The sequence below is a fragment of the Balaenoptera ricei genome, chromosome 14 (assembly GCF_028023285.1).
Source record: "Balaenoptera ricei isolate mBalRic1 chromosome 14, mBalRic1.hap2, whole genome shotgun sequence".
Taxonomy (NCBI): Eukaryota; Metazoa; Chordata; class Mammalia; order Artiodactyla; family Balaenopteridae; genus Balaenoptera; species Balaenoptera ricei.
Window position 1 is genome coordinate 52870174 of NC_082652.1, and position 24583 is coordinate 52894756.

The 24583-nt window shown below is 50.1% G+C and overlaps 1 protein-coding gene across 14 annotated transcripts in view; it reads right to left on the bottom strand.

The window, feature by feature from the left end:
• The window catches only part of CELF4 (CUGBP Elav-like family member 4), a 296959-nt gene that overhangs the window by 271507 nt on the left and 869 nt on the right, over positions 1–24583 (bottom strand). The window lies entirely within an intron of this gene.

Sequence of the window (24583 nt, forward strand, 5' to 3'; positions counted from 1 at the left end):
GACCTGGGCTGCTCAGCTGGGAATGGGGCCTCTGTTCATGAGAGGGGGTCCCTGGGAGGTCCTTGGGGGTGTCTTCTGCAGAAGGGCAGCCCAAGTGCTAACTGCCTGTGGCCTTTATCATCGGGCAGAAAGGCTGGTTCCCGGTCAGGCTTATAGAAGAGGACACGGTTCCTCTCTCTGAAAAAGGACATGAAAATGGCAGGTCTTTGCGGTCTGTTTCAGACCACTCTGTCCACCCTGACTCCACACACATAAACTGGCAGGCGCTCTCTCTGTCCTCTTGGTTGGCTGTGGGGAGGTTGGGGAATGAACCCCAGAGGTGGCGACAGGCGGAGAGTCCCCTCCTTTTGCCTTCTCCAAATGGAAACTACTTAAAGCACACCCGCTTTATGCCACAGCCAGGCTCAGGTTCGTCTTGGGAGAAACCTCTTTTATTCAACTGCAGGTGCCACCTTTATGGATGTGCCTGGTTCTGGGAGGGCCGTAAGATTTCTCTTGCCCGCCCAAGCATGTCCCTGTGAGCTGCTTGTGTAGCTCGCCTATCTGGTGTTCCAGAACGGCTGCACCCTGTGTGGGTGTGTGAGTGTGCAACGTCTGTGCCTTGTGCCCGGAGGGCCCCAGGCTCTGCATCCAGAGCCCGGGGTGGCCACTCTATGGTCGAGGCTGTGCAGTAGTCCTGGTGCCCTCTGCTGGCCACATCTGAAAACACATGCAGCCTCCAGTCCGCTTCTGGGTGGGACCTTCCGGGAGGGAGGCTTCCAGGACAGACAGCCCTGGCAGAGCGGGATGGCTCTGGTCTTTCCCTCTGTGCATCTCTGAGGGCCCCACTGTCTGAACCACATGCATAGGGGTAGGTGCCCTTTCCCTCATCTCTCCACGGGGGAAGGACCTCGTGCCTGGCTCTGGTCTTTACTAGCCGTGTGGTGTTGGACAAGTTATCCCACCTCTCTGGACCTCATTTTGTCCTCTGTCAGATCTTAGCCACCCTTCAGAGCCTATTTCAAATGCCAGTTCCTGACTAATCTTTCCCACACAGGACCTCGCCCACCTTGGAATGTCCATCTCACCTTCGGTGGCTGAGACCTTGGGCCTCTTTCTCAGGCCCTCAACTCCTTGAGGGCAGAGATCCTTTCGTATCTTTTCTCTTTTTCAATCACCTGCAGCACCCACAATCTGGCTTTACATAGAACAGGCACTCCACAGATACCTGTTGAAATGATTTGTGTTAAAATGTCTGCCTTGGACCAGAAATTCCCTGAGGTGCCACCCTGGCTCTGATTCTTTCTCGTTCCAACTGTCGCTTGTGGGTTGGCCTCATCTCCCAGGTAAGACTTTAGATCCTAGAGGGCAAGGTATGAGGGAATAACTGTCCTGCTGCTTCACTGAAGAGAGAAAGCAATTTTGACATTGTAAAACAGTTTATGTACATGACTCTCTCTCCTAAGCAGTACATCTTCAGAGCAAAATGGAAAGGTCTAGGCTATAAAGAACATGCTAAGGCCCAACTGGTTTTCCATTTTTATCCTCCTCATCCTCCGCGTGCACCTCTTCTAATCTGCACCACCCCGTCCCCGCACCCACAGGGCCATCCCCCTGCAGCTTCTCACCAGCTCATTCCCCAGCCCCTGAACTGCACGAGTATGAGGGGATCCTCGTGCCTCATCAGAGTTCTCAGCGCACTCCCTTACGTGACTCTTCTCCAAGGCTGCCCCAGCACAGCAAACACACTGCCTCCTGGAAACGGCAGTAACAGCTAACATTTATTAATAGCTCACAATGTGCCGGGAGCCATGCTGAGAGCTGTGTGCGTATTATCTCACGGAGTGCTCCTAACAACCCTCTGCCACGGCTCTATTATTATCTTTGTTTTATAAAGAGAAGGCTGAGGTACAGAGAAGTTAAGCCACTTGCCAAAGGTCACACAGCTTGAGAGGGGGAGAGCGAGCATTTGAATCTAGGCAGTTTGATTCTAGAGCCCGTGTTCATAACACTCCTTCTGGTGGCAGGTCTGAGGCCGTAGACAAGGGCTAGGCACCTCTTGGACACACACACACACACACACACACATACACACACACACACAGAGTATAGTGAAGCCCACACCCACCTACATCGTTTCCACACAGGCTCAGGTTGGCACGTGCACGTGTGACACTCTCACTGCTTTACCCGCCTGCAGTATTTTAGAGCAGCATCGTCTGATAGGATTTTCTGCCCTGCAAGGCAGGTTCTAGGTCTGCATTGTCTAGCATAATAAATTACCACTAGTTGTGGCTACTGAACACTTGTAACATGGCTAGTGCGACTGAGGAACTGAATTTTTAATTACATTTCAAGAAACGGACATGGAAATAGCCACACATGGCTGTCAGCCCACTTGGTGTTGTCATGGGGTAGTTGAGAGGATGACGAGCTCTCATGCGGCCATGGGGGTAGCATGGCCTGGCGTGTTAGAGCGCTTCGCAATGGGTACATTTTTACTATTATCGCCGGATCAGTGACGCACTGGGTCATCTCCTCATCTCCACCTGTCCTCCCATCCAGCTACCCATCACTCTTTGATAGGGGGCTTTGGAAGACCACCCTCTTGACAGTGGGCTCTGACCCAGGTGTATGTATGAAGGTGACAAGGAAGGAGGGTTTGGCTCTGAGGTGCCTGGGGGAGCAGTTGCAGGCCAGTGGAGGGCTGTCTGTGGCCCTGGAGGACCTTCTACACGCAGGCTCCTTCACCCCAGTCCAGCCTCTCAGAGACTCCCAGGTGCCTAGGGAATGATTTCAGCTCTAATTTGTAAGTAAAACACCAGCAGCTTATTTCATTGTGTGTTGCTTTTATTAGCTTTTAACTTTAAAAGAGAGAAAATAGGGCCAGCAGTCTGTCTCAGGTGTTTGGTGGTGGCTCTGGGGGCCACACAGAAGTCCCTGCAGGATGCTTCTCTTCCAGGGGTTCAGAGCAGCCACTAGTGAGATCAGGCTGGTGGGGGTGGAGGGGCAAGGGTGTACAGGCCACAAGGACACGGTTGGTGGGGCAGGCGGGGCAGGGAGGCCTCAGCCACTGCAGAGCAGGGAGGAGGGAGCTGGGCGACCTACATCTTCGCTGTGAATCCGGCTGACTCACCCTAGAGAGTTCCTGCTCTCCCTCCTGGGTGGAATGCAACTTTGGCATCCTGGGAAAGAGACACTCCAAGAAAGGGCAGTGGCAGTGGCCATGGCAAAAGCTGGAGGGAATGAAACTACAGCAGGAGGGATTTAGGTGGGAGCATGGGAAGGACATATTCAAGATAAGCTTTGTGAGATAGTATGAGGGGGAACTGAGGCAGGAGGAACAGTCTCCTTTGCTACATTCATTAAAGTGAGGGCCAGGGGTGTCTGGCATTGGTGAGCCCCTGCTGAGACATTGGGGAGGGGTGTGGGGAGTAAGGGACTCCCAAGACCCCACCTCGGGCTTCATGCATGCCTGACTAGGTGTGTATCACACAGTCCATGACCTCACTGATGCTCAGACCACACTGGGGAGGAACAATAATCACATCTATGAAGTCTTGTTTAATCTGTCCTATTATAAATAACTTTAAGTACCACGATACATGAATGCCTCTCACACTTATACCTCCAGCCCAGATCTTCACTCAGCTCCAGGATCATAATCCACCTGCCTTCTTCATGTCTCCACTTGGATATCTAATTGGCATCCTACCCCCAGCATGGCCGACATGGAATTTTGATCATTCTTTGTGAATGAATGAATTATTTAATCCTGATGGTGTTTGTCTGAGAAGGCTTTTTGCCTGGGGTAGAAGTGTGAGCTCATGAATGTGTTTCCTGGACCGGCTCTTGTGTACGAATTGCAAGACTAATTAAACTCATACATATTTGTGGAAATGCAAATATAATTTTATTTACCAATGACTGTAATAAAGGTAAATGCTCCTTACTTAAACAATTCACTTTGGGAATAGAGCTGTAAACAGAAGCAATAAATAAACACTCATTATTGAGTGTTTACTGTGTATCCACTGAACTTCAGGAGCTGGCTTTTCTGATCTTCCATCATGGTGTTTACACGTGAAGACTTTCTCATTCCCGGATGTGGGACTTGACCACAACCAGGACAAGCACTCTTACCCAAGCCCGTGGCTCTTGGGGGCCCTGCTTGGCATTCTGGCTCTGCCATTTCCTCACTGTGTGACCTGGGAAGTTACTTAAACTCTCTGTGCCTCTGTTTCCTTGTCTGCAAAATAAAGATGGAAACTTAACCTTCCTTCTAGGAGAAGTGGGAGTATGAAATGACATAGCACAAAGGAATGCTTGGTTTTGTGCTGAGCACTTGGTAAATGACAAAGGCATGTTAACTATTTCTCTTATTATTATGCTTATTAATTATCCAAGCCTGTTCTAGATGTTTCTATATATTCTCACTTAATTGCCATGATAACCGCGGAATCTGTGTTGTTATTCTTGATTTACAGGATGGGAGCTCAGAGCTCAGGGAATAAAATGCCTGTGGTCATCATCCACCTCTCAAGCATTAAAACTCAAGTCTTTGGACTCCAGATGTAGTGCTCTCTCCACGGCACCACCACTGCCTCCCCTTGTTCTTTGGGAGAACCTGGTGCTAGTGAGGGCCAACCATCACACCCCGTTTCCATTTCAACTCATGACCAAGTCCCAGTCACAAGCTCTACAATCCCTCCGTGGACTCATCATTTCTTGTTACCTCTGACCCCTGATTGCGGTCTCTGAGCAACTCCTCAAATCTTCCCACACTTGTCCCCGGCCTCCAAGAGTCCCTCATCATTGTGCAACCCTGGGCTCTACATCCAGCATGAACTTCACCTCGTAGGTGATAGACTGTGAAACAGGAAGCATGCTTAGAGGTGACCGATTTTATCTCCATGCCCAAGTGAGAAAGTGGAAATCTAGAAAAGCCCAATGACTTACTCCAGGGGCCCCTGGACAAGAACCCAGGGCTTCTACCCACTTTCAAACCCTGGCCACAGGAGCTGCACATCCCTCCATGACCCGGGCACACAGTGGTATCTGCTGGTGGTGGGTGGGGGTAGGTTGTGTTTCATTTGTGCTTTGGGCATCATTTTCCCCAGTGTTATTTCCTCTCGAGCCTGTGAGCCTCCTAGGGGGATGGGGGGGTGTGGTGGCTGTGGCTCTTCCTTCTGCTTCTTACACAAGGTATAGCCCAACACTGGGTGCGCTGTAAGCAAGCGAGCTCAGTCTGTGTTGCTACTGAGTGGACCTGCCAGCCAGACCTAAGTAAAATCACCATGACATTCACAGGAGCATCTTTGAGCGGTGGGACTACGGGTACCTTCTCTTCTCCTTTCCCATCTCGATTATTTTTTCTATGGTACTGCTCACAGTGGAAAACAATTATAATAAAATTAATATTAAAAAAGCAACTGGCCTTTGCCAGGGCCAGAGTGACTGTCCCTCTAGGTGAGTGAAGGTGGCCACCATGGATCTGTGCCTGAGGTGTGTCCAGCCGAGGCCCGCAGGGGTGTCTGTGGGGAGCTCACGGGGGAAGGAGAGGCCGAATGGACCCAGATGGACACAAACTGGCAGGGGGTCGGTGCAGTGGGTCTGAGGCCCTGGGTGGGAGGTTCGAGCTGCTGCTGTAGGAGGCTTCCTGGGAGATGCTCAGTGCGGTCTCTGCAAAGGGACAGGCTTTGGTCTGGGGGAGGCAGAGGGAAGAGGTGCACTGGGCGGGCACAGCTGAGCAGAGGTGCAGTTGGAACTGATCTCCCAGGAAGCGCAACAGCAGCAAGGCCAGAGGCGAGTGTCTGGGCTGGGAATTCTATCACTTCTTTTTCTTTTTCACTTGTTATACAGCTACAATTCATCTCAGGCTTACCGTTCCAGGCACTGTGCCAAATGCTTTGCCTAGATTACTGCATTTCATACTCGAAATAAACCCATTTAGACAGTTTGTATGTTCCCATTTGCAAGACGAGTAAACTGAGGCTGGCCCATGAAGTAAAGTGACTTGCCCAAGGTCACACATCTTGTCTGTGGAACAGCTGGGGTTTGACCTCCGGACTGTCTGTCTCACCGCCCCTGGCCACCTCCGGAGACTCCACTTCCCTGTGAATGGGGCCTGGAAAGCCATGGGAGGTGCTGAGCACAGCCATGACTCCATGGAGCTGGGAACATAATAGCGTAACCCATGTGTGTATCTGTGTGTGTGTGTGTGTCTGTGTGTGTGTGAGTGTTTCTGTGTTTGTCAGTGCACCTGTGCGTATCTGTATGTCTGGATGAGGGTATCTGTGTGTGAATGTGTGTGCGCCCACGTGTGTGAGAGGAAAATGTGAGAGTGTGAGGTCAGGACCCCTTCCTACTGGTGGGAAAGACGTGTGTTTCTGGCAGTTACGATGGCAGCCTGAGGAGGGGGATTTATGTGTGATCCTGTGGTCCTGGCTGTGCAGGAGGTCATTCCCCTGGGAAGAAAGCTGCACCCTGGGGACCATGAGGCAGGGTGCAGGAAGTTAGGAGATGCTGGGAGGGTGTCCAGGTTTGAATCAGGAGGGAGTAACAATCTGGACTGGGTACTGACCATGGGGCTGGGGGTTGCCACCGGGAGGCTCTGGGGACCAGGCATTGGAGATCTCTGAGCTGTTCTCCAGCTGCAGAGTCCCAGACCTTGGGAATTCCAAGGTCTGAGGCAGAGGCCAGGATCTTCATTTCTCATCAGATTTCCAGGGAATTTGGACACAGGGGACCTAGGAAAGGCAGGGGAGGGTCAAGGTCCATCCTCGGCTGTGGGAAAACAAGGCAGACTTCACCTAAGGGCTCTGTGTGCCTGGGGGCTACCTGCTGAGGATGTTTCGGGCAAAGCACAGATGACGACCCTGGATTTGAGTCCAGCATGGTGGTTCCTTCCTGATGAGCCCAAGACCTCAGAACCCATGGCGGCAGGTAGGACGGCTTTTCTCCTGCCAGGCCTCGGAGCAGAGTGAGTTCACGCCGGGGTCAGACTTCGGAAGAGCCTGCCCTTCATGTCTGCACCCCAGGAGCCGGATCAACCTCAAGTGGCCCAGAGATGAAGCAAAGGAACAGGGCTCAGGGACCCTGGGTGTCTGGACAGAGGACAGATCTGGGAGGGCAGAGATGCATTCAGCCCGGGAGCATTTCCCGGGAACCCCACCCTGGCCTCCTTTGCGCTGTCCCTCCCTCAGGACACACTACTTCCAAGCCCTGCCTCTGGGCCGGTTGAGTTTGAGGACCATCTGCTCCCACCCAGATGGAGGCAGTGGGGAGGGGGCCCTCTCTCTTCCCATAGCTGCTGCCCCTCCCCGCAAGCTCCCTCTCTGTCTCTGTCTCTGTCCGTCACGCGCACACGCACACACACACACACACACACACACACTCACACACTGTTCTCACAGCAGCTACGGGCAAGGGCTCCAGATCCAAGAGCTCTGCTCGGACCCAGAGCTTCAGGACGGGGGCAGAGGCGTTTCTGGCATGAGATCCCCCTGGGATAAGAGAAAGGGGGGACCCTCCTGGGTAGCAGGTCCCAGGATGAGGGAGCTTTGCAGCTGTGCAGGAACAAGCAAGAGTCCCCTCTGCTCCCTCCCATCCCTTTCCAGAACCAGGGCAGAAATCACTGCTCTCCTGTACCTGACACGCACACATGACCCATACAACATCAGCATTCGTGCACATGCATGCAGGAGACTCACAGGACACAGTAATGCCAAACACAAGGAGACGACACCCATCCACATAGCATGCCTTGAACAGACACACCGTGTGCCAGCAGCTAGCCACGCCGTGGCTGTTCATAGCTGTCTCCATGGTCCCCAGAGCTGCCCACGGAGCCTCACCCCTCACGGCCCATCAGCACAGTATGGTCACGTGGGACGGGGCGACACATACACACCACCTCCCAGGGCAGCCCAGAGCAGCTCATATCCAACACACCCGGCCCAGGTCCATGCATGGCAGAGCAGGCCCACCCCATTTCCCAGGAAAGTCTCAGTTTCCAAATGGTTTGTTCGTCCTTCAGGAGGTGAACATTTAGTGAACTCATTCCCAAACCCTCAGGATTTTATCCTAAAGAAAACCATATGTTTCCCATTCTCTGATGAGCTCCTTGTCATTGTGTCATTGCTAACCCTTTGCTCCATGTAGTGTGTGTGTGTGTGTGTGTGTGTGTGTGTGTGTGTGTGTGTGTGTGTATTTTCTTAATACAGATGGACAGGTCCACTTTGTCTGCCAAGCCTGGGACAAGTGTGGTCCCATAGACCGACAGGAGCCCTGCAGGCCAGGAGCAGGTCTGGGTGGACAGCAGAGGTTCGATGTGGGAAGACATCCTTCCTCATCGCTAGGAGCCACAGAGGAGGCAGCCCGAGTGCTGGCCTCCAGGACAGATGGGCTGCAAACCTACACCTGTCGTCTCATCCCTTCCCGTCACTCTTTCCTGGAGGTGCCTCTTCTGGTCACAGGCCTGGCTTTACCTGTACTAGACCTACCCAGGGCAGATGAACAGGGCTGGGGGGTCCTTGGAAGGCCGGCCCCAAATTTCTCCAGGACCTTCCTTTGGTCTTGGTCAGTTGAGCAGAAACTTGGCCAGGATCCTGGGGGTGGATGCGGAAGAGCAATTGCAGAGGGAGCATTCTCAGCAAATGCCTTCTGTTGATTTGTTGATTTCTAATGAGGATTTGGCCTTTACCTTTACGGGGCTCCTGTGCCACACAGGCGCTGGCAAGATGACTTTTGGCCCCTGGCCTAAGGCTGAAAGGTGAGCTGAGGGGGCCACTGGGCTCCCTCCTTGCCTCCAAGCTGGGCTCTTGTCATCCCTTTCTCTAAACCAGCTGGTTTTGCTTCTCCTGCTAAAGAGTTATGGGGCTAAATTGTGCCTGTGGCCTTATGGTTAATTAAGCCTTGTTGAGGTCTGGTGTGTGAGTGTGTGCTTCTGTGTGAGTATAGGCATCTATGTCTGTGTGTGTACGTCTATGTGTGCATTTCTGTGCGTGTCTATGTGTGACTCGGTATGTTTCTATACGTGTGTGTCTGTGAAATGTGTTTATGTGTGTGTGTTATATCTATATTTTTGGGTGTGTGTGCTCGTGTATGTGGGTATCTGAGTGTCCTTATGTGAGTGTGTTCCTATGTGTGTCTGTGAGTATATATTTCTTCGTGTGTCTATACATGTGTGTGTGTCTGTGTATATGTGTATCTGTAAGAGGGTGTGTTTATGTGAGTTATCTCTGTGTGTCTGTAATGTGTATATGTACTTGTGTGTGTGTGTGTGTGTGTATGTGTGTGTTTTCAGAACCTCTGTAAAATATGGTGTGGGATGATTTAAGAAAACGTTAGCTTTTAATGTCACAGGGCTTCAGTATCCCCATCTGTAAAATGACGGCGATGGAAGAGGTGATCTTTTTATTTACTTCCATAAGGGGAGCTGCAGTCATGGAAATGTGGGGGGCTTGAGAACATGACACATTTGGTTGCAAATTCTGGCTCTGCGTCTCCATAGCGCGTAAGCTCCGTCGAGTTCCTGCTCTTCAAGCTTCCGTTCCTGTGGCATTCAAAGGGGCACGGTGACATCTCTGTCGCAGTTTTGTCACGAGGATGTGATGAGATAAAATAAGCAAGAGTCCTACGTGTACGCCGTGTAGTAGGTGCTTTGTCAATATTCCCTCACCGTCCATCCTGATGTCAGCCCGAGCATCCTGTTTCTGAGTGAGCAGGACTTTCAGAGCTCTCTGTTCTGATGGGGGTGCTGGCACCTAATACATGACAATGACCCTGGAGATTTTAACTTTTACACCTCGTTTTCCCTCCTTTTAGCTCATTCCATCCTCACAATGACCCTAAGAGGTGGGGTGAGCAGGGGTCACGGCCGTGATTCGAGAGAGGAGAAAGCTGAGACTCTGAGCCAGAGGGCCGGGCAGGGCGAGGACCGGCGTCCAGCTCCATCCCTGGTGCACCAGCCACCTCTGCAAGCAGGCAGTGTCCAGAGCGCCAAACACTGCCTGCTCCCAGGGGCCCCTCTGAGGATCCAGGCCTCCCTTGCCCTGTCAGGCCCAAAGAGAAGGAGCTTTCCCGAGACTCTCTGACGCATGCAGCTCATCTACTGGACAGATGTGAACAAGCAGACTTTTGCACAGAAATCAGAAGGGTGCCCGGCGCCTCCCAGAGTTGGCTCTGATCTGCCTGCAGGGAGCTGATTCCCCCTTCCCTCAAACAGTCGGGGGTGTGGACACCCAAGGTCAGATTCAATAGCCTTGTCACCCACCTTATTTATAGGATTTGACTCTAAGTGATGATTGCTGGTTTCCCCAAATCCAAACCACTGCAGAGCAGAGTGGTGTGGTCCCAGAGAGCAGGGGAGCAGACACCCTGAGTTAATGAATGGGCTCAGCCTCCCAAGAAGATACACTCAGTTTCACCTTTAACTTTGGGCAGGTTGGTGGGGAAACAAACAAACCAATCATACATTCCTTAAATCATCGCTGCCCTTTGGCCAGGGGCTGCCCAGGCCAGGCCCTAGGAATCTGCCTACTTGGCCATCGGCCAGGCCTCTGCCCCCTCTGGTTCGCCCAGGCCCCTTCCCTGGCTCGCCAGCATCTGTTCTGAGCCTGAGCCGTTCTGCTGTATCCTGGCAGGATTTGACCAGGTTGTAATTTTCCTTCATGATCCCTTTTCCATTTTTCTTTATAAAAAAGGCATCAACTGTACCTGCTTGCAATAGGGATGAAAGAGGTAATAGACAAGAAAGCACTTTACAGATTAAAATGCTATGTAAATGAAAGGCATACTATAATATAAATGAAATATATAATTTAACATCTATGATACAGTCTATAAGATACAAGATCTGACTTTAAATGACCAAAACACCTTTGGTATATAGGTTATACAGGTACGGTAAAATATATGACTTAATTTGGTATATAATGTGATTTAGAGTATATACTTTGATCTATCGGATTATGTAATATCTTATGACATATCATATTCCGAGCACAGAGGAAAGTAGAATCAAAATCAGTCGACATTAGGCTATTTTGGCATTCAAAACACGAGCCCCAGATTTGTGATTTTAACAGCTGAAGCTGGGAGGGAGAAAACTAAAAATACGAATGGGGAAGATATCTCCATCGACCGGCAATGTGGCCCACTGGGTGGGGGGGATCCGTGGGAAGGCAGAAACCCCAAGAATAGGTCTGGGAAAGGGGAGCAGTGGGGAGAAAGCCTCTTGGGAGGAGGTGGAGGAGTCACGCTTGGCAGTGATTGTTCCTACTATTTATGAAGCCAGATGAGGAGCTATAGGGCTTGCGGTGGCCCCCGAGTCTGCTGATTAGCTGGAGATTATATTGATGATGTAATAAAAATTCACTTTGTCTATTAAGTTTCACCAGGACAATCAGGAGAGATTAGATAAAAATCAGAGGAAATGAATAACAGAATGGAGGAGAAAAACCATGAGCCTCCGTCCCTGCCATGGTCCCTGTGTGTCTCCCCTTTTCCTGCCCACAGTGGGGCATGGGCCCAGAAGCCCCCAGCCCTGCACCCAGGCAAAGTTGAGCTGGCAACGTCCCTGAGCTGGAGCTGGGCTGCTCTCAGGAAGGGACTCGGCGCTTCAGATACGGTGCTGGTTTAAGTTTACTGACTGTGTTTAATATTTGATTAGACCTCTGACTTGGCAGCCTCCTGGGTGCGCCGGGAGACAGGCAGGGTCTGAGCCCCTCCGCTGCCTGCTTCATCTGGTCCTGTGGCGTGGGAGGGGGTGGTCCATGTCCTGGCCACACAGCTTTAGGCCAGGCAGGCCCGTGCCCAGGCAGCAGCCAGAGGCCTCCCAGCCTCACGGCCTCTCCCTCTGACTTGGCTTGTGCCAGAAATCCCCCCATGAGAGATGTTTCTTTGGGTTATGGCCTGGGCTCTAAAAGGTCCCTGTACGAGGCACATGTCACCAGTGACGGTAACTCATTAATGTCCATTAGCCGCTAGGGACGCATCTGCCCAGTTTGATTTGTCAGATCAGCAAGGGGCAGGACTTGGAAGGGATAGGAAAGGGAGGTCATTTGGGTTGGGGACCGTTGTGCCCTGAGAGCCCTGGGGCTTGGGGTTTGGGGCCTGGGGGTGTCGGGGGAGTGTAGAGTAGGCGGGGCGGGGGGCACTGGAGGACTCCAGCTCTCTGACGGAGCCCAGTTCTGCTTCCCCCCGAGAAATCCCAGGGGTCAGGAGATGCCGCGGGGTCACGCTCTGTGGAAGGCCTGAACGAGGGGAGTTTTCCTTCCCCTAAAGAGTCGGCCACAAACACTCCTGTGTTCGGGGCCCTAAGGGTCACCTCATCTCTTCCTGCTCCTCTGGGCTGAGTTTCTCTCCCAGAGATGGAGGAAGCACCCCAATTGCTCCCATGCAGTAAATAGGCTGCCCAGGGAGCCTGGCACCCTTGCCCGGGTGTGCTGTCCACATTGGGAGTGGTTCTTCCTGGGATCTGCCAAGATTCTTCCAGCCACAAGACCAGTGTCACCCCAGGAAATGCTGTTCCGGGCTTTACCCACTGCCTGGCTTCCTGCAGCCACTCCTGAACTGGGGGCCAGCACAGAGGAAGGGCAGAGGGCCGGGGGAGATTTCCACTTCTAGAAACCCCCAGTTTACTGCTCGGGATGTTCAGCTGAGTAAGCTTTGGGGACAGTCTGGATGCCTGACTAGGTGACGGGGAACATGGGCACGGGTTGAAATATTCCATGAGTAATTTCTCAGCCCAAGTGGGCTGCCATTCGGACAGCTGAAGGACACTGCAGCCCCAAAGAAGGTGAGGCCTGTCCTTGCAGGTCCTATGTGTGTCACCACCTTCCTCAGACATATCTGCAACCCACCCACCTACCCCTGCCCCCAACTCTTCTCTCTCAGCCGGGCCGGTGGTAGGTCGAGATTTATTCAAAGTGAGAAATTCCTTTATCCACCAGCCTGAGAACGAGACTTTACTGCAGTGGGACAAAAACGAAACATAATGGAACAAAACGAAACAAAACAAGCAGGTCGGCAGCAAGCTGGCCTCTGGGCTCTGCTCTGCCTTGTTCCCATGTCCCAGCCGGGCTTCTGCCACCCTCTCTACCTGGGAGCCTGGGGCCAAGCCCCTTGGGCCGGAAGCTGGTACCCCTTTCTGATTACTCCTCTTTGCGGGGAGGGTCCTTCATTCCCCACACAGGACATTCGCATTGGGTAGTCTTATATTTGTGGGTTTGCTGTTTCCTAGCACACCCAGTTATTCTCGGTGGTGATGGTGGGTTCCCACCTTCTGAGGAGAGAACGTGACCCTCAGGGCACCTGAGTCACACAGGAATCTGCCTTCTTGAGGGAGGTGTGTTTGTGCCCCACCCCACCCTGGTCTTCCCTGAGGGTCTCCCCCGTCAGATAGGAATGCTGCACTTGCTCTCTGCTTTGCAGAAGGCTGCCCTGCCCCGTGGGGGTAGGCATGGGACCCTGCTCTCCGCACGGGGCTGGTGTGCCCTAGATGCAGACTGCAGCTGGGTCGATGACTCCCCTGCCCTTGCCCCAGCCGGATTCTCCTGCCTCTGCCAGACTTGGGGGACCCTCTCCTCCCGGCTCTGTGGCCTCTGCTGTGGACCAGCCTGGCTCAGCTGACGTAAGTCAGAACACTCAGGGTTAATGTTTTGCTGAGAAACTTGAGAAACTCAGGAGAAACAAACCAAGGCTTTGGAGACAGTGTGAGCCACAGAGCGGGGGTCTCGCACAGAAGGGAGCAGGAGTCTGGCACCCCCAGCTCCAGCTCTGTGGCCACTACTTGGGCGTCTGCTCCTGTCTCTCTCCTCCCGTCCAGCGGCCTGCCACTGTGACCTGGTCTGTGGAGTCCGCTCACCGCCGCCTTCGGGCACGCTTTCCCCGCTGAGACACCGCCCGCCCGGTTATCTGCATTCCTCTCCTCTCTCTGGGGACCTGTTTGGCTGCCTTGTCCCTTCCAGCCCCAGGCCTCACCCTTTACTTCTCATTCCAGTGGATTTTCAAACCTGCCCAACACAATAACAACAGAATTGACTCTAAAATAAATCTAATAATTTACTTATTGAAATAATCAAGATGAGAGCAAAGCGGAGGTCTCAGTTTTCAAGAAAAAGAGTTTTAAAAACTGCAAGAGAAAATGAAGCCTGGAAATAAGCCAGTGGTGGCTCTCCTGCTCTGTGCCTCTCACTCCAATGGCCCACGGAACTCTGGTGCCCTAGAGCTGGTGCCCTGGGGTCTCAGCTGGGCCTGGGTGGCAGGTGTGCCAAATGATCACTAACCCAGGCCCGGGTTGTCAGGCACAGGGCTGAGTGTGCGTTTGTGTCTTCTGGGGCATTTGGAGAGTCCTTTGCAAAAGCTGAGGGATATAACAGTTTGGAGTTGGACCCACGTCAGACCCCTAAGTATGGAAAAGATTCTGGTGCCGCAACATAGGGAATGAAGAATAAAATCCCTACTAAACCGTACACGAATTATTCATTTTTTGAAATGAAACCAAACGCACATGCATACTGAACTACCATACTTTCTGGATTTTCTGAGTCTCCTCTCTTGTTTCATGTTGGTGCTGTTTTGCTGGTGCCCCAGACTTGGGCTCAGGGTCCCACGCAGCCGACTCCTGCATGGGGCTCCCACGTCTAAGAGGAGTGCCCCCCTTGTCCTGTAGGGGTAAGGAGTGGTGTGCGGGAGAGGCTTGGACCCCGAGCCAGGACCGCGGCAGGAGCGGTGCCTCGGCTTCAGGGGCTCTGCTTGAGAGTAGGAAGTTCTCCCTCTCATGGTCAGAGGGCAGGTGACCGCTGGAGGAGAGGGGAGCCCCTCCAAATGCACAGTTTGGGGGCCCCTCCCTAAGGTAGGGAAAGGGTCTACAGGAGGGTCCTAGCCTCTGGGCTTTGGGCTGTTCTCCTAGAGTTCCTTAGACCCAGGCCTTTGGGGCCGAGGAGGCGGTGTGGCTCTGTGGGCGGGCGAGGAGGGTACGCCCTCTCCAAACTCCTCTGTGGCCACGCCTAGTCTGGGCCCTGGTGGTGGGCAAGTCCAGAGATCTGGGAACTGTCCAAGGTAGCCTCAGCTAACAAGGCTGGGCCATTAGCACAGGGGAGGGAACAGAGACTGGCCAAGGCCCTTGGTCCCAAGGGCTGGGTGTAAGTGTCTGGTGGGACTCTGAGTGTGCCTGAGGCCAGGAGGGGGAGGCAGGTGGCCTGTCTGCTGAGGCCCAAGTGCTCCCACCCCAGCCACAGGGACCATTTCCTCTCCTTCCTTTACATCAAAGGCATCTCCCCTGCACCTTAGCAGTTCCTTTCCTATCATCCATCATCACCCCACCAGGAGACCTGGCCTCTAAGGCAGTCTCCCTTCCAGCTGCCTGCACAGGCTCTGGGAACAGAGAAGAGAAATGATCCAAATTGTCGGCTCTGTTCCGTCTCTCTCTGCCAAGCCCTCGGCCACTGGAGTCTCTGCTGTCCACTTCTCCCTCAGAACACCTGATCATCTGCTGCCCAGCGTGGCCAAGGAGGACCAGGAACAGCCTGAGCTGGGCTCCAGTGGGCAAGGCCATGAGAGGCCAGGGACATGCCAGACAAAAATTCCAAGGCCAAGGACACATGGCCTTCCCTTTCCTTCCTGCTCACTGTGCCTGGAGGTGAGCCTGAGTGAGCAGTGGCCTTCTACAGTCCAGACCATACCAACCTGACCAACAAGGCTGGCAAGACAAGACCCTGGCTCCGCTGCTCTCAAGAACCCAGTCACATGATTGATGGGATTGGGTGCCTTTCTTCCTGGGACCTTTAAGCTGCAAAGGGTGCACACTGACATCCTCCCGAGGCCAGTATCCAGCCATGTAACTGGGGATGCTGCTTCAGGCTCACACCACCCCTCAGAGGTAGTCCTCTTCACACGGCGGGTGCAAGGATGCTCTCTGTGCCCCATCCGGTGAGACCAAGCCAAGCCAAGTATTGATTTGACAGAAAGATGTGGATATGTTGGGTGGATAATGGTTAGGGGATCCTATTTCTTTCTTTTCCTGTTCAGAGAACACCTCTCCTCTACCTCACCCCGCTGGAAAGCAGAGGCCGGATGAGGGAAAGCGTTCTTTTCGGTGTACCTGCCAGGCAAGAGGCAGCACTCACTGGGAGCAGTATGGCCAGAAGCAGCTATGGGGAGGTCCGCTGAGGGCCACGCTGAAGACTGGACTTTGCTGCTCCCAGCCTCAGTCTCTTTATGTGTGCAGTGGCAGCAATGCATTCGGCTTTCTCCAGGCCAGAGAGGGGAGTTTGACTCAGCTCAGCCTCACAACCTTCTGCACTGAAACTCCCAGTCATAGGAATGCTTGACAGTCCATAAGGCCTTGTTGTTTTGTACACACTGGGGGTGTGGCCCGTTGCCTATTTGAAGGTTGCCCTGGTAGAATGCACGCATTGTGTGCTCACGTGTGTGCACACAGACACACAGATCTCATCGCTAGTCTCTGATTGCTGTCATCTCTGTAATTGCTGTCATTCCTTCGTGGCTGGACAGTGGTGTCAGGGACAGTGCCTTCATCAAATCTGTCTACGGTGATCCGTTCCTGTTTGGACCCGGACGCCCTCGCTTGTCGGGGGAGCCCCCTCACTCGCCCCTGTAAAGGGAAGCCAGCTAGCTAGAGAGATCTTTTGGATCCTCAGACTTAGTGTATGAATAAACCAGACATGGATTAATTAGGTGTGACTGCATCATTAAATTAGAATAATGAACAAACAGCCACGTATGGCATTCAAATCTGCCTAGAATGACTCCAAGGGTTGCTTTCAAGTAAGTCACCTGTCAGTTTGTAGGTTTTGGGGACTCTGGAGAGTGAGGTTCCTGTCATATCTTGAGAAGTAGATTCTTTAGGCACCACCTATGCCAGGCGAGGACCATCCTTCAACACGCACCCGGACTCCGTAACCGAATCCAAACAATGGCTTGGTTCAATATAGCATCATCTATGCACGCTTCAGCTCCGAGCATTTCTCAGAGTGAAATACGACAGTAGCACAGGTGCTCAAGAGACAGGAGGGAGAAGTTAAGAGGTATGGGCAGTGGATGTGAAATGTATCGATCCCATAATATTTATGTGGATGTGCACATACTTGCTTGTGCACGTGCCTACACACACAAACACCCACGCACACACACATACACACATACACACATCTCTTGCATTTCCATGAGCTCTGTTTTTATTCTATTGACACTCCCCATTTCAGCCAGATAGATTTGAAGGTGAACCAAGTCTTAGTCGTGTAATTTTAGAAACAGCTGCTGAGAGGAAGCCCCATGCCCTCAGCGGGCAACACCCCTCACCATCCCCATCCTAGGACAGAGCGGCTGTGCGGTAAGATCCATTCATCATTAACAGAGAGGAAGAAGCCACAGCTAAGAGGAAAGAAAATGGGAAGGAAGGTTGCTTGCCTCACCGTGAGCAGTAGGATAGCCTAATGCATGGGGGCTTTGTTAGTAAGATCTGCGAAGTATCCAGAAACCTTTGATCTGGAGCAGCTCTTAACAAAGGTGATTAATTAATTAAAGCAGAGTGTATTGCAATAAAGTAACATCGTGGTCAGTTTATGCGCTGTCCAGAGCCGGCCTTCAGAAGTCTCCGTCACTTAAACTCTTGTTGGAGGCCAGCTCATTATCAATTTTTTTTCTTTCCTGAGCTTTGATCAATATTTTTGGCTGTTCCATCCTCACGGAACCAGAACTATGTCTGTCTCCACGAGGGCACCCATTTATTTACATCTTGCAGATGGCCACGTAGGATTTGTTCCTGAGCTGAGCTGCTGGGAATTGCTTTGTTTGAGTGTCAGTCAGCTTATGCTGGAGGGGAGATACAAGGGAGGATAAGGGAAACCAAAGGTGGAGCGAGTGGAAGCGGAGCAGCCCTGTGACTCCTTGGTCCTGAACACATCCCCTTCTGCTCCCGGAGGGACACAGAAAGGAGGGCAATTACCCTGGGGCTGCCCACCTGGCTGCTTTGTTGGTTTCTGTGGGCAGAGCTGTGGCTTTGGCTTTATACCCATCCAGGGGCCACTGGAAACTGGATGAGTGGAGATGGAGGAAGCCCTTAGGGCAAGCACATCAACTCTGGGAATTCCTCTGCCACCGTTTCTACCCCGTCATTGCCCTCTTGCCCTGGCATCTTTAACCATACCCTCACGTTGCCAAGTGGAACATGTATCTTTCTCTTCAGACCTATGGTGGGTTTTCGAGGGCATCTTAAATAGTAAGGAGAAAAAAGAAAAGAGGGAGGTGGAAGAGCATGATAAAAGGGCTCCTACTAAGCTGGGGGCTCTGTTCCCCTTCCCTAGGCTATTTGGGCAGAATTAGATGCTTTCTGTGATTCATGTGTATTTGAGGGGCTGCAGAAAAGGTGAAAGTAAAGGAAGAGGATGTGATTTCCTTGTAGAGAGCCCAAAAGGCGGGCCACCAGGTCCCTGCCACCCTTGTGTGCATTCAGGCTAATGCAGCCTTTTGCTTGCCAGGGCCTAGCTGGACTGACTTGGTCAACTCCCCTGTGTGTGTATGTGTGTGTATGTGTGTGTGTGTGTGAAAGCACTACAAAAGAAAAGTTGGACAGGGACGCCAAGTGGCAGCAGGTGGGGTAGGGAACGCAGTGAGTGGAGGGAATGATCTCTGCAGAGAGCTGGGCTCTGGGGCTGGCCACTCAGATCTTGGATGGAAGGTCATTTCTAAAATGAGTCAATAGGTGAGCAGAAGTGGGCAAGCCTTTGAAGAGTGATGCGTGGGGGGAGATGAACCCTCTCCCCAACCTGGACTTCTGAGTGGGGCTCTCAGGCAGATGAACAAGAGCACGCCTCCGCACTGGAACTTAGATCATTGACAAATCCAAGCCGCGAGTTCCGAGGTGGAGCGTGTACATAATCACAAGGACAGCGTCATTCTCCTCTTTTCTCCATCAACCATCTCCCTGATCACACGTATAGCCTTGCAAGATGAAACTACCCCTAACATCATCTCCACGATACTTGAATTTGTCATGTCTTCCCTGCACACACACACACACACACACACACACACACACACACACACACGCATGCACTCACACCAACACCCACGCAGGCTGCAGCATCTTCCCTCCCCCTACCCTCCAGTACCCAGAGACACACACAGATTTTCACACCCTCGAGCTCTTCTCTCAGCATGTCACATGGGATTTCCCTTCCAAGTTCAGAAGCTGCTGCAGTTTCAGCCACTGTCAACCAGTGATCCCAGCTTCCGGCTGGCATTTTGGCCTTCCAACTTTCGGTTTTCCTTTTTTCTGCCTACGATGTTGGGCCTCATTCTCTACTGCATCTTCCTCTCCTCTACAGAGTACTCATTCCAAATCTTCTATACTGAGATCCATTCCTGGGTCAGTTTGGAAACTGACCACCCTCTGGTGACTTGGAAGGTGTGAGTTGTGCAGTATTTTTCCTAAATCCATCAGAGGCAAGTGAGACCAGCTCTTTTCTCAACCAAAGAGTGGGTGTTTTGGATATCTCCTCAGGCATCACTCAGAAGCTCCTCTCCCATCCTGGTCTATAAATTATAATAATGAGGATGACGATGATAATAATAATAATGACAGCGATGGCCTTTGCTCGAGTCACCGGAGAGTGGTGAGATCACTGGGTATCAGGAAAGTCCCCCAGCAATCAGCTTTACATACGCATGAACTGAGGGGACGTTTGCATATCTATGGCATACATTTTTGTAATTGTTTTCCTTTGGGTTGTTTTTAAGCTATGACTTCATTCAAGAAAAGCTTTTCTTTTTGTTTTATTTTGTTTTTTTGTTTGAGAAGTCACAAACATCAGCCAACTGGAGCAGGTGGAGAGAGTGAAAGTATGCCAAGGGGGTTCTTTCAACCCAATCTAGAATTCCCCATTAAAGCTGAGTGGGGCAGGGTGGGGGAGAAAGAGTGTTAACATCTCCCTGTTGTATTGCAGTAAAATCTAGGCCAGCCCTGGTTCCCATATGTGTGGGATGCGCTTAGTCATGCTTGCACATGGATGCATATACGTGCACATGTGCATATTAATTTACCTCTGTGTGTGGTGTGTGTGTGTATGTGTGTGTCGATTCTCGGGAAGTCTGTTTAAAAGATAAATGAAACCATGCACAACCAGCAAATAACCACCAGCGTCTTAAATAAACTAATCATTTCCCAATAGTTTTTTTCTTTGCTCCTAAATAGAATACTTATCAACATCTGGAATTTGGAGTTTTTTTTTTTTTTTTTTTTTTTTTTTAATGGGGGCAGTTGTTTAGGTTTATTTTAACTTTGCAACAATTATTATTGCTAATTTTCTTCAGTGAAACTTATTTTTAAATGTTTTTCTTCTTATTATAGCTATCTCATTTTCCACATCTCTGTCTCACAAGGCAAATCTTTCTTTTAAAAGCTATAGGTGTGTGTCCAGCCATTCTGCTAGTGTTTATCCCTGGACAGAACTGAATTTTTATTTTTCGAAGTAGTTTTTAAAAGTTCATCTTACTTGAGCTGATGCCCATGCTGATACTTCAGCTTCCCTGTGTCTTAGACTCATTTGAAAACAGAAATCAGATAGAACCTCACTAGCTTTAATTCACCTATCTCAGGAAAAAAAAAAAAAGACAAAAAAACAAAAAAACCCAATGAGCTCTTTCAGCTAAAGTCAAGTGGCAGAAACTTGATATTTTGAGAATTGTTACCTCTTACACAAAAATACCAGACATAATTTTATGAAGATGGTCACAAATCACCCAAACATAATCATAACCCTTGCCCTTTCCCCTTCTCCCAGCTGTACCCCAAATCAAGGGGCTTGAGGAATTTACTACTCAGATACCGTTGAAATGAGAGGTTGTGCATCTGATGATGAGTATATTTCAAAATGATATACTCTTCAGAGCTCAATGCACAGAAGGTTCCATTACTCTGTCCCCACCCTCCCTCTGGATGTAGTATGAAAGTATGAGGGGCCGAAGTCCCTGAAGCTGTGGCTCCTGGGTTGGGAGCCCCCGGGCTGCCACTAGAGTAGATTTTCCTCCATGCAGCAGGGGAAAATCTCAATGCAGAGAGGTTATCCAGGCCACAGATCTGTTCTGACTGGTTAACAAGAGGGACTGTGATGAGGACTTAGCTGTTTAGATTAAAATGCATCACAGGCTCCGGGAACAAGCACATATCAGTAGTAAAGGCTGTTTAAACCTTTGGGGACAGCCCTATGCTTAGATCACATTAATTCATAAATATTATACTAAATACCACTTAAATTGGACTTAAATGACTTCAAAGATAATGCATTATAATATGGCTATCCAGAGAGCACTAGTCTTTATGTCTCCCAGTAACTCAGTCTTTGCTGCCTCCTATCCTGCTAGATAAGACCAAAGTTATGAATGGATTGTGGCTTGTTCATGTGTGATCCACTAACTGTGTATGTGTGTGTGTGTTAGCAGTCATGACTCTGTGTGTGTGTGTATGTATTTTCAGTCACTGCCTTTGTTTTCCAGGAAATACAAGGAATAAAATAGAAATAAATAAAAAGTGAGAGAAGGGAAGAATTAGACTAGTGGATGACCTGTTTCCTTCTCCAAGGGAGAAAAATTCTATAAGAAGGGGCAAAATTCGTCCTCAGTTCACTTCTGCTGACACCCTGGGAGTTTGCCTCTCTCTTCTTTAATCAATAGCACAGTGTCTTTTTCTTTGGAGCCTGGAAAAACAATCTTTCTCGAAGTGCTTCTAATGGGGGAGAAAAGGAGACTCTGAGTTAGCCGGGAGAGTTTGCATTAAACTGGGTTTTCTTCCTTAGGTGTTGTTTCTTCAAATTGTTCTGGGCTTTTTCCTTTCTTTCTCTCTCTGCCTAGCACCCAGATCTCCCTCTGCCCATTTGCCTTCTGGTCTCCAGGGGGTGAATTTACCTTTACGGTAATCACCCCAGTCCACAACTGCTATTTGCTGCCTCCCCAGCCCAACAGCCTTCCTCGGATACGGCTGGGTTTGCTCCACAACACACACCTACTCCCTCCTCCAGACTCCCAATTTGACTGGAGTAATTGCCTTTTAAGGTTCACTCTACGCATGGCAGGTATTCCATTAACCCTTAGAACTCTTTCCTTCTTTAGTTACCAGAAATGGCAGGTGGCCAACAAATGGATACCCACCTGAAATCTCATGTACTTAATTTAATTTTTACTTATTTTTTTTCTTCTTCTTCTTTTAACCAATAGCATACATATTCCATCCACAATGAAGGCCAGTATCCTGTCATGTCTCTCAATTTTATCCCAGTATGATTCATTAGAAGTTAGAAATTCAAGAAGGGGAAAGAAAAAGCCACAAATATACCCTGAAACCAGGCTTAACAAAGGCACGTTTCTATCGCTAGCCTCATGTTATAATTTAGACTTGGGGGAAATCTAGAAGCCAAATGCAACCCTCATTCTTCAAGCCTCATCATGCTTTTGACTTAACAGTAATTAATCACCAATGGCAAGCAAGTTATTTTTTTAAGGTGGCCGGAAGCTTATTTTATCAGGATTAGCTAATAAATCAGTCTGTATCACTGAAGGAGGAGTTCAAACTCTTCTAGGACTGAATAAACCAGGCCTCGGAAACTGTCTCATTTATTCAGCTCTCTCAGAGCTTCCAAGCACTGTTAGGGACATTGTGGGCCAACCTTGCCTATAAAAATCTGAGGGATGGAGAGGCAGGAAGTTTCATAGGAAAAAATATATGCTCAGGCTCTGAAGGGTGAGCTTCGACAATGAAGCACCCAGCATTCCAAAGCCAACGGGCCTGTCTGCCCCTGACTGAGCCAGTTTAGAGGAGGAATTATTTAGAAAATGAAGTTTTGCTTGTCATAGGAATCCTGGCCAGATATGTGTATGTATATATATGATATGATACATATGATGCAACTATATCTTAACCTTCTCTACCTTGCTGATGCAAATGATGATAATTCTACATCTTTGCTATAGTAAAAGGGAGCCCCCAAAACATCAGAAACAGAGTGATGATACTAGCAAGGGGTCGTGAGAAGAAACCAAGGAATATTGTTTAAGATTATCTTCATTTGGAATAAAGAAGCAAATAAAGTCCTCCAACCCAGATCTCATAGGAAGCTCAGTTCTTCACAGCTGTCTTTTTGCCTCTAGTGGATTCTGATTTTTTTAAACTTTAAAATCTCAAATCCCCACAAGAACCTATCATTAAGATGGGCAAAGTATTTCCCTACCTCTCCTTTTTAATTTTCATTATTGCTATTTTAAAATCTGGGGACATATTAAAATGACAAAGGTTTAATACAAACCTTGATTAGCTTCTAGGGAGCTTGATTGGAAAGGGAAAAACTACAGAGATATGGTTGACTTGAGAAGGAGGGTGAAAAAGGGGGAAACAGATATTATTTCGAAGACTGCCTCCCCATTCCACCTTTCCAGTTTCTCTTCTGAACAGACATTTTCTCCATATTGAATAAAGGTTGGTTTCTCTCTCCATTACAGCTCCCACCCTCACCCCACTCCAGCAAACCCAGTATATTTCCATTCTGCTATGTTTTTGTGCTACTCAACATGCCATTAACTTTAAGATTTACTCCTCAGCAGGCAAGCTGGAAGATGCTAAAGCCAATAAAAACTGCTCTCTGGGACTCCAACTATGAAGAGTTCGGAGCTCTGCTTAGTATTCGCATGAAGGGAGGGCTGAAGAAGGAGGGAGGCTGTGATAGTGAAAACCACTGCTGCTTAGAGAACCAGACAGCTCCGCGCTCTGCACCTAATGTGCCGGAGGATCAGCTCTGTTCATAGCCCATTTGTGGCCAAGGATGAGGCTGCCCTCTGTGTGTGGGTAGGTGTGCATGTGCGTGTGTGTGTTTTCATCTTTAAAACCACCAGCTCTAACACAGCATCTTCAGCAGCTCTCCACACTACTGTTTATTAAAAACGGAACGTCCATACACATCCCTTACAACTTCCTTAGCCCAGTGTTCCTTCTCTGACTGACGATCAATCTCTCTCAGAAAGCATTTAACTTGCCTACACAGCTCCAGCCCCGATTAATTCCCGCTGCACATCCTATACATTACTGTTAGGGAGCAAGCACTGGGCTAATTTCGTCACCCACCAGCCACCCACACACGTTCTACAACTGAACACGTTTGGGGCTCTGCCTTAAAGATAATAAAACAAGGAGAAAACAGGCAGGTTGCAGACAATTCCCATGACCACTTTCCTAAAAAGTTGCTGGGTTTTAATTCTTTGATCATTCTGTTTCCCCCTCCTCCAAGCACTCACTAGTAATGATTGCTTCAAGGGAAAGAAACGATGTACTATAAACCTCTCTGCATGGTGAGTTTGGGATAATTTAGGATACACCCTCCAAAATGCATATCTTTCACACACAGATTTTTTTTTCTGGAAGCCCTGCTTTCTGGAGGAGGGGATCATCCAGGCTTCCCTGACCCCCCCCACTCCACCCAGGGGATGGCTGGTTCTTTGCTAATTCTTACCTTAGGTTTTGTCCCCCTTTCCTTCAAACAACTAACACCCCCCCCCCCCACCCCCTCCTCCAACACTCGCACCACAACCGGAT